Source organism: Poeciliopsis prolifica, unplaced genomic scaffold, assembly GCF_027474105.1.
Source record: "Poeciliopsis prolifica strain line A6 unplaced genomic scaffold, Auburn_PproV2 SCAFFOLD128, whole genome shotgun sequence".
In the NCBI taxonomy this organism is placed as follows: Eukaryota; Metazoa; Chordata; class Actinopteri; order Cyprinodontiformes; family Poeciliidae; genus Poeciliopsis; species Poeciliopsis prolifica.
In genome coordinates, this window is record NW_026562503.1 from 671,422 (window position 1) to 682,895 (window position 11,474).

Genomic DNA, 11,474 nt, shown 5'->3' on the forward strand with positions numbered 1-11,474 from the left:
TTGGAGATTTTGTTCTGGTTTTGATTTGTTGTTTTCAGTGTCTTTGTTGTATTTTGATGTTTGGGAGTTTTTCCTTCCACTAAACCTTCAGACAGAAGAATTCTGATTATTTAATGATTAAATAATATCAACATTTCCCCTGAAACAAATGGTGCTGTTAGCAAGATCTGCTCAGAAACCATATTTCACCTGAAGGATCCAAATAGATTAAATATTTATTTTTGAAAGATTTTTATGAGCAAAAGAGGAAAAAAAATCCCAATTTCACAACATTTGACATATGAAACAAAATGTTTCATGTTTTTAAATCTGTTCTGTAAAATGAGTCCAGCCTGAACATTATTTATTAAATATTTATTAAAAATCTGATCATATTTAATAAATTCTTCCATGTTGATTCAGCAGATTTATTAATAAAACCTTTCAGAAAATAATCTTTTCATTTCTCCTTCTTTGCTCTGAATCTCATCAATAAGTTATTAAACCAACATGATGATGAGCAGGTGACTCACTGCTGACCTCTGACCTCCTCCAAGGAACAGAGGAGTGAAAACATGTCCTGATGAAAACTTTATTTAAAACAGGAAGTAGACAATCAGCTGCTTCCTGCTGAATAAACATGTAAATATTAAGATGTTTATATTATTAATGAAAACAGAAACATCCCAACTGAGACTGGAACCAGCTTCAGTCTGAATCAATAATCAGATCAATAAGCTGATCTATAAACATCAATAAACTGATCAGAGGATTGATGTCTTCTGGTTGCTGAGGAGACAGAGGACAGTCAGGAGGAAGGACAGAGAGAGACGCAGACTGACCTTTGACCTCCGGAGGGCTTCTCTCTCACTCTGCTGATGCCACAGAGGGACGTCCCACTCAGAGGGACGTCCCACTGTCCCTCAGGTTGGTCTCCTCTAAGGAATCAACAGAACCAGAAACTTTTCATTAAGGTCGTTTTACTGAGTTTAATGAATATATAATATAAGAAATAAAAAATAACCATCAACTGTCCAGAATAACAACTTATAAAGCAAAACATGTGAGGAGAAAATGATCTATTGATCGAATCGGGTCAGAACAGATTCTTTTCTCTGTTTTGGTTTTTAAAATTTAAATAAATAATGATTTGGTTCTGTTAGCAGCAGATATTAGCTCTGCTAAGCTAACTCCTCAGTTTGGTCCATTTCCTGTTTCTGCATGAAACCTTCAGCTGAGGCCCCGCCCACTTTTACCTGTTAAACTACTGAATCACCTGTGGATGGATTTGAGTCAAACATCTTAATCTGCTTCATTCTGCAGTGCATCTCTGGATTATAAATGTATTTATCTTTCATAACCTGCTGCACTGATCTGGGTTATCATCATCATCATTATTATTATTATTTTTTTTTCTGTTTACCTGAAATAAAGAAACTCAAAGTGTTTCTATTCTAATCATCGGCTGGAAAAGGATCAATAAACGGATCAATCAGCAGCAGTTTGGTTGCTGCTGCTCCTGTTAACCACCAGGGGGCGCAGTAGTGTCTCTTCATGCTGCTTTGGGTTTTCAGCTGGAGGATCAGGACAGGTGCGGCTCACCTGAAATGAGCCAGTTGCCATGGAGACATGGCAGTTTCTCTGATGACGCAACAGAAGAGAAACTGCAGACAGATTCTGGAAAAATAATAAAACATTTTTTTTATTAAACACAACAGAAACAACAGATCTATAAGACATATTTCTCTCCTGAACACAGAAAATGATCAGGTTCTGCTTCCTAACGCGCCACCTGGTGGCACATCACTGACATTACAATCACACTGTCTAATCAAACTGTTTAGAGGAAGAAAATTAATTAATGTTTAACTACAAACATAATTAATTATATAAACTATATAAACTGAAGACTCTGGATCTGCAGAAATCCAAACACTTCTAGATGATAAGAGAAGAAATCAGGATAACATGAAAGGAAAAATAAACATATGAAAATATAATTGCGTTTTTTAGGTTGCATTAACTGGTGAAATAATTCTGGATTATTTATTGGATGTTTATATTTTTATAATTTAATTTCCAATATTCCCTATTCTTTCCCATTCTGCCGTGAACCAGATGCTGCCCCCTGCTGGGGATCATTGATATTACCGGAGAGCTGCGTTATTATCATGTTCATATTGACTTTAATACATTTTATGAAAACAGATTAAAAGTTAGTTCTAACAGCAGTTCACAGAATCTTGTAATAATTATCAGTTTATTATGAAAACAAAAGCTGGATCAAATATAAGGTCATAATTATTCATACCCCTGCAAGTTTATGCTGATGATGAGCAAAAGGTGAAGAATACAAAGACCTGAATCTCTTCATTTATTTATTTATTTATTTTTGTCCTTTTTCCTGAAGATGTTTCAGATTTTATAAATAAAACCACCATCATAGTTTTATTTATGAATAAACCATCCATTTTGTTCAGTTTCCAGGTTTTGTTACAACATTCAGTGCAGAATTTGACCTGATGACTGAATCTACCGAATCCGTTCTGACCCGGTCCAGTCCGGTCCGGTCCAGTCTGACCCCTGACCCGGTCTGACCTCTGACCCGGTCTATGCGGTGTTTCTACCACTAGGGGTCCTCAGTTGTCCTTCTGTCTCCAGAGTTTCTCCTGTTTCCTGGTGATTCAGTTTTTATTTCCTGTAATTATTCTAATAATCTGTTCAGTGTTTAATATTCTGCTCTGATTTCTGCATCATCTGCTGTTTGCAGATCTTTAGTTAAAGTTTATTTTGCTGCTTATGTTGCTTTTATTCACTCTTCAGTTGCAGCAACAAAAACTTCAGATTTGATTTGGACTCAAAGTTTAGGATTCAAGTTTTATCTCATATTCAGGATAAATGTTTATTAATATTTCATTCATTAATATTTCATCAGTCTGTGATGCATCAATGAAGCAAAATCCATATAATTAATAGATAAAGTGAATATCTGCTGTTATTTTATAACTTTATTTCTATTTTTATGATGTAAATCACTTTGATTTTCCCTGTTGCTGAAATATATGACATGAATAAAGTTGATCGATTGAATGATTGGTTTTCAATCAATCATTAATTTGTCATTAAGGTAACACGATCATAAAATGTCATGGCTACAGTCTGAGCTGCTGTAATGTGTTTTCTGTCCTCTAGGTGTCAGAAAAACATCAGAGTTTTAGTTTCAGAGGGAAATTCTGCTGGTTCTGGTTCTGGTTCTGTAGAACCGGTTCTGATTCTGATTCCCTTCCTGTTGAGTTCTGACTCTTTGTTCTCATTGATTCGGTTTCACATCTGGATTCAGTTTGAGTTTCACCTTTTCCAGTATTAATTCAATGACCTGGATTCCCTGACCCTGACCCTAACCCTGACCCTGACCCTGACCCTGACCCTGACCCTAACCCTGACCCGAACCCTGACCCTGACTCAATGACCTGGAGTTTAAAACTCAGCAGCTCAGAAAGAAAATCAGGAACCAACAGATTTAATTTGAGACATTTTATAAAATAATCTTCACTGGTTTCCTCATCAGATTAAAGTTTAAACCTTTCAAACATTCACTTCCTGTTTCCTGTCTCCTCTGAAGCTGCTTTATTCTGCAGCGGTTTGTTTGTTCTTGTTTTTCTTGGTGGTCGACCAGATCGGAAAATCAGAACCTCAGAACATCGACTGGAACAAACTTTATTTATCCACAAACCAAATATCATGATTTTACACATAAATATCAGTAATAATGACACTGATGAGGGAAACAGAAACTCAATCTTTTTATGAACCACAAGAAAATAAAACATTAAATCAACTGGAAATTATTTTTGTCTCTGTTTGTTTATGCATCATGTTCAATTATAAAGTTACAATATGATTTAATAATAATACATTAATATTCCTCTCTTATAAAAATAACTGATAGACATATTGATCCATTATCGTCCATCAGTTGTTCTGACTGGAGAGTAAACCACGTCTGGTTCTGGTTCTGGTTCTGAAAACAAAAATAAAACATTTATAGCGACTGGTTCTTTCTGAATATATTAACAATGTTCTCTTATTAATGAGACATTTATAAAATATTAATTTATATAAAAATATTAATGGAAAATTTATCTCCAGGTTTTAAAGCTAAATAACATGAAAATGTTTTGATAGGAATATTGATCGATCGTTAGCAGATCTTTACATAAACAATAAAACTGAGAATAAATGTTTAGAAATGTCATTATTGTTTCTATAGAAAAACTGCAGCCACGTTCTATTGATCAGCACCAATAACCATCATCATCATCATCCTGGATCCCAACCGATTCACACAGAGCCAGAACTGGACCCTAGAGGATGCAGACAGAGGACGCAGCCTCCGTTGTGCTGCTCTCTGCTCTCTCATGCTGCTGAACTGCTGACGTCTGAACATATGATGGCTGACCTCTGACACACCAACACACAGACTGATCAACCACTTATTACCTGCACTATTAATTATACTCTATAATCTACTCCTGTTTATAAAAACCTGAATTGTACATTTATACATCATTTTTTCTTCTCTTGCTAAACTCTTCAGGTTGCATTTCATAGCTTTGTATTGTGACGGTAAAGTTGAATTTTATTTTATTTAATTTATTCTTTATTCTCCTGAAGTTTCTAAATTTCTCCTGATTTTCTTTCTTTCTGTTTTCCTCCATTTTTCCTGAAGTAAAAAGTTTCAACAGGAAGTGACACGAGATGAAGATCTCCTCCTCCTCTTCCTCAGTTCTCCATTCCATCAGACATGTTGCTCCCAGTGTTCCCAGTCTGCAGGTTAAAACCAGTAAAGTTTAGTGGAGGAGAGTCGGTACCTCTGGTTCTGTTGGGTCTGATGTCTGCTGTCCTCACTGCAGAGTAAACTGGACCCGGATCCATCTCTGAACAACAGAACCGGGAGTTAGAGGTTCTGTTGGGTTCTGATGAACGTGTTTCATGACAGAAAAGGTTTGAAATGTTCGGTTGTTTTTATCCACCATATAAACCACAGATTCTCACTTCCTCTAAAACATGTTAGCAGAACTTTGAGTTACGCCTTGTTCACAGAAATAAACTGACACCTTCAGAACCGCACTGGGTCGGTTCTGTTTGACCAACGCAGCTTTTATTTATAAAGCCATCAGACGTTTCCTGTGGTGAACTCAGCATGTTAACCGCTTGAGAAACTTCACTGGAAACAGGAAGTTTGGTGGTTTAACGTTAGAGAGGAGCTAAAGACTCACTATTAAAACACCGTAAATAATATTAAAACTAAAATATGAATCTGCAGCTGAACATTAGAAACAACCAGATTGAATCAGTTTGGTCTCTACCTCTCATCCTCTGCTGGTTTCCAGCCCCTCTGATGTTGATCTGTCCATAGACGATGTTTCCACTTCTCACTGCAGAGGAAACCAGAGCTGGATCTGGAAAACAGAACATATATCAATATTATTACTGCAATAAATAAATATCATTACTGCAATAAATAATGTTACTGCAGGTACAAGTGGATCTGTTAGAACTAAACTAACTTTTCTGACTCATTATTTCTGAGAAATACTCTATATATCATTTTAACAGTTCTTTTATTGTTGCTGTTGCTGTCAAACATGTAAATGTGTGAATATCTGTGATGAACAGAGACCACAGAGCTGCTCACTTCCCTTAATTAAAGGTTAATGAGGCACAAATAGACATGAGAGTCTTTCCAGTCACTCTGACACCATCAGACTGACTGGAAAATGTCTGTTTCTATATTTACATCTAATTAGATCATGTTGGTTAAAATGTATTGTTGGATCTGTTGAATAGTTTCAGCCTTTATGCTGAAATGTTATAGATATGAGTCTCAACATGCTAAATGTTTGCAGGTTGTCATAATATGACAAACATAGTTTAATACATTTCTGTTGCTTTTTTTTCTAAATCTGTTACATTTCTGATGATGAAGGATGAAGATTTGGACGAGTCAACAGCCAGAGAGAGGAAGAGGAGGAAGAGTTAGGATGAAGAATTGATGGAAAATTAGTTTCCATCAATCAGTTTTCCCTTTGTTCTCTTTGTTCTGTCTTTTCCTTTCTGCCAACAAATCAGTAAAATCATAAATGTTATTATTGTCCAGTCACATTAAAACTGCTGCTGTTGCCAGAATTTTATCAATATTTGTAAAATTCTGAAAACACTTGATCTATTAGCTGGAAATAGTGAAGAAAATTATTACAGAGCAGAAGTTTATCTGCAGAGAAACAGACAACAGTCAGTTTTATTGAATGAAAATAATCTGATGATAAATACAGTAGAATACAGACAAAATTCAGCTGAATCAGAGGAAAATCAATGTGCTTCTGATTGATTTCTGATTAGATCAATGAAGCAGAGACTAAATCATAATAACATTTATTTTTGTAATAAACGTATATTTTGTGTTTTTGAATGATCAACTGTGCAGCAGATAATGAAAAACATGACAGATTAGATTTTTGTAATAAGAAGTTATAAGAGCTACAGGATGTGATTAATTACCTCTGCTGCTTCTGATTGGCTGCTGCTGGTTACTGAAGGATTTCAGGTCACTGTATGTAATTTCATTTTCATCTTTTCCTTCATCTGAAATGAAACAGAACAAACATCAAAACTCATTAGAGAAACGTTCATTAAACCAATCTGGAGTTTCTGAACAAGGAAAACATGCAAAAAATAAATATTACAAATTGTAAGAATGTTGAAATGAATGAAAATATTGCTGTTATTGAAGACTGACCTTCAGTTTTCCTGCAGAAACATCGTCTCACCAGAAGAACCAGAAGAATCAATGAGAGCAAAACCAGGAAGATAAAAATGGCAGCAACTGATATGATGGAGGGAAAAGATGAACCAGGAGGAGGAGTGGAGGAGACTCTCCCTGAAATGAACCAGAGAATCATTTACTTCTTGTCTCCTGATGACGCAGACAGAGAAGCTGCTGACCCCTGACCTTTGACAGAGACCCTGCTGGATGGAGACTCTCCAGAACCGCTGATGCTACATTTATAGAGGCCTTCATCAGAGCTGGAAACATGGAGGAGGGTCATGCTGCCTGCTGATCCATCACCAATGAAGGAGCCATCTTTATAGAAAGCAGCTGGGAGGTTGTGGGTTGGATTCCTTGCTCTGCAGCTCAGAGTGACGTCATCTCCCTCCATCACAGGGAGGACAGGACTCTGCAGGATCACTGATCCTTTCAACACAGAGACAAACTACAGCATTTCATCCATTTCCACACAGCAACACTAACTCCACAGTCTGATCTTACCAGAGACAGAGAGCTGGATGCTGCAGCTGCTGCTGCAGCTGTTGCTGCTGCTGCTGCTGCTGCTGCTGCTGCTGCTGGACGATCCATTGATGGACTCACACCAGTACAGACCAGTGTCATATGTGATGAGATAGTTCATGTAACAGGTAGAACCAGCTGGTTTCCCCCATCCATCTCCACACTGAGTCATGTTCTTGTGCTGGTGTTTCTCCTCACTGTCCATCCAGATGATCTGTTTTCATCCTCACAGATCAGAGTCACTGATTCTCCTCTAAAGAACTGGGATCTGCTGGGACTCACAGTCAGATGAACTGGAGAGACTGAAAAATAAATATTGAAAAAAAAAAGAAAAGAAAGATAAACCAGACCCAGCAATAATAGAAATCAGGAGTTTAGTCCTTTGGAATTCATTGTTGTGGACAGAAAGTCTCACCATTACCAAATATCTTCTTTTAATATATTTAATATGTTCTTATTGAATATAAATAGTAGATTATCTATATGAGTATACATTTTCCAGTCCAGTGTTTTAACTTGCACACCAGAACCGGGCCACTGCTGGCCCGTCATTCATTGAGGCATCAGATGGAAATGCCATTTTATCCCAGACAACTTAATGTTTGTAATATCAATAAAAACACAATGTATATCAACATAATTCTTTATTATATAATTCTAATCTGAAACACAACATATATATTGAAGAATCTGTTTCCATGTCCTCTGTGCCCAGCATGCCTCTCTGAGCTTCACCGCTTCAATAAAGAGAGAATAAATAAACCTATTGATCAGTATTGATCCCTTTGTTAAAAATGATATTTCAACCTGAAAATGACAAAGTATCATGTGGAGAATCACAAGAATGTTCACCAACATGGACGTGCACCATGTTATGGAGGCAGTCAGTCACTGCCTCCATGCATTGCTATGGGCAGCCCCCAATAAAATATTTCCAACTGTTGTTGAATAAAAACATTTATAGGTGAAGGGAAAAACACAGCTATGAGTAGATTAAAATCAATAATTAATGTAGGCTAAAAAAAAACCCCAAAGAAGATAAATATGAAAACATTCAGACTGAGTTCAGTTCGACCTTCAACCAGAAGCTAACAGCTAACAGCTAACAGCTAACAGCTATCAGTCCGTTACTATGGAGACGGAGCTGAAGCCTGCAGTTTGTCACATTCACCACCAGGAGGAGACAGAGAGCATTTCCATTTCATATATTCTCATATTTAGACATGAGAATGATTAAGAACTAAAGCAACATAAATCATTTTACATTCAATAAACTTTTATGAAATTTAGATACACAGAATAACGGCTGGAGCATCAAGTTATAATATTATACTGATTATCCATCCATCGTTTTTCTATACACCCTTGTCCCTGGTGGGCTCGGTAGGGGTGCTTGGTGCTTCTCTCCGGACGAGAGGCAGGGTACACTAGACAGGTCTTATATTAGTTATAATTTTAATAATTTCTTTTTTAAATAGAACTTTGTTTAAAAATTGATTTCCTATGAGAAAATGAATTGTAAAATTGGTGACATAACTACTTCTGTACCGGCCCGTATTTGGTATAGACTGATCTGGCCCAGGTGTGTCCTGCCTCAGGTGAAAACGTCCCATCATTGCCAGATCTGGCCTGAGTCTGGCTGACATCCAGTTGTTGTGCCAGCAAATAGCCAGATCCGGGTCAGGTCGGTCTGAGTTATGCACCTGAGAGATTTCACACTATCAATAAGTAACATGGTAGTTTTAAAATGTTGAACTTATTAAATGAGCTAATTGAAACTTTGAGCTTTTTCAAACATTGTAAAATATTTGACGTTTTTGTACAAATTATTTTAAATAAGGACTATTTTCACTGCAACAGACTGGCGACCTGTCCAGGTGACCCCGCCTCTCGCCCAGAACACAGCAGGAGAGGCACCAGCACCTCCCGACCCGTTAGGGAGAAAATGGATGGATGGACTATTTTCATTGCCCACTATTTTTTTAATTCACAAAATTTCAAATGTATATATTGGATAAAATGCAGGGCAAACTGTCAGTTCCAGAGGAGAAATCACATTACTGACCTTTATTTGTCGTGACCCACAGCAGGAAATTCAGAACTTTAAAGCAAAAAGAAAAAAAAGTTTAACATGAAATATGCTTCTACAGTGATTACATTAAAATGATCTTCATCTGCAAAAACAGAAATTTATTCAGAGTGAAGAATAATGAGACATGAGTTTTATATTAGGGATCTTGTCAGGTGCTGCGGTGAATGGTGGTGAGAAAGACGCTGAACGATCCTGGCAGAATGAATGAAGTGATGATTTAATGATGAAAATATCCAAAATGACACAGTCCAATGCACAATCCAAAAATAGTCCAACAGCCTAGCAGCACAGTTGGGCAGAAAGCTCAGGCTCAGCACTGTTAGCAGCAGGCGATACGAATGGACAAAGAGACTGGCAGAAACTGAACAGGCAAACGACTAGGACCCGACAGAGATGCTGAGACACAAGTGACATTAAATACACAGGAGGTAATCAGGGAACAGGATACACCTGGGAGTAAATCAAAATCAAATCAATCAAATTTTATTAGTATAGCACATTTCAGCAGCAAGGCATTTCAAAGTGCTTTACATCATAAACACAAAAACACAAAGTCATATAATAAACAAACATTGTTACATAATCAAACTCTAATCAGCTGGTTTTTAGTTGAGATTTAAAGGAAGTCAGGGTTTCTGTTGGACAGGCCTGTGAAGACGCTGTTACAATAATCAATGCGACTAAAGATAAACGCCTGGATGAGTTTCTCTAGATCTGGCTGAGACATTAGTCCTCTAATCCTGGAGATGTTCTTCAGGTGATAGAAGGCCGACTTTGTAACTGTCTTTATGTGGCTCTGGAGGTTCAGGTCTGAGTTCAGAGGTCATCACTACTCACTGCTTTCAGGCTGATCGCTAGTTTTTAGTTGTAAACTGAAGCTGTCCATTGACTCTAGATCTATAACTCTAGATCTATAGCTCTAGATCTATAACTCTAGATCTATAACTCTAGATCTATAGCTCTAGATCTATAGTTAAAGATCTATAGCTCTAGATCTATAGTTAAAGATCTATAGCTCTAGATCTATAGCTCTAGATCTATAGTTCTATATCTATAACTCTAGATCTATAGCTCTAGATCTATAGTTAAAGATCTGTAGCTCTAGATCTATAACTCTAGATCTAGAGCTATAGATCTATAACTCTAGATCTATAACTCTAGATCTATAGCTCTAGATCTATAGTTCTAGCTCTATAACTCTAGCTCTATAGCTCTAGATCTATAGCTCTAGATCTATAGCTCTAGATCTAGAGCTATAGATCTATAGCTCTAGATCTATAACGCTAGATCTATAACTCTAGATCTATAGTTCTAGATCTATAACTCTAGATCTATAGCTCTAGATCTATAACTCTAGATCTATAGCTCTAGATCTATAACTCTAGATCTATAGCTCTAGATCTATAACTCTAGATCTATAGCTCTAGATCTATAACTCTAGATCTAGCTCTAGATCTATAGCTCTAGATCTATAACTCTAGATCTATAACTCTAGATCTATAACTCTAGATCTATAACTCTAGATCTAGTTCTAGATCTATAGCTCTAGATCTATAACTCTAGATCTATAGTTCTAGATCTATAACTCTAGATCTATAGCTCTAGATCTATAGCTCTATAACTCTAGATCTATAACTCTAGATCTATAGCTCTAGATCTATAACTCTAGATCTATAGCTCTAGATCTATAACTCTAGATCTATAACTCTAGATCTATAGTTCTAGATCTATAGCTCTAGATCTATAGTTCTAGATCTATAACTCTAGATCTATAGCTCTAGCTCTATAGCTCTAGATCTATAACTCTAGATCTATAACTCTAGATCTATATCTCTAGATCGTTCCTCTTTAGGTCCAAAAATAATGACTTCAGTTTTGTTTTGTTCAGCTGGAGAAAGTTTTGGCACATCCACACATTTATCTGTTCTAAACATTTATTCAGTGATTGAATGGGGTCAAAGGTCACCTGGTGACATCATAATGTAGAGCTGAGTATTATCTGCATAGTTTTGGTAGCTAATATTATTTCCTGTTATGACCTGAGCTAGTGGGAGA

At 36.6% G+C, this 11,474-nt stretch overlaps 1 pseudogene; it reads right to left on the reverse strand.

Annotated features, from left to right (window-relative positions):
• Positions 1-3,924: 3,924 nt before the first annotated feature.
• LOC129355269 (uncharacterized) lies at positions 3,925-8,940 on the reverse strand (annotated as a pseudogene).
• Between the last annotated feature and the right edge of the window lie 2,534 nt (positions 8,941-11,474).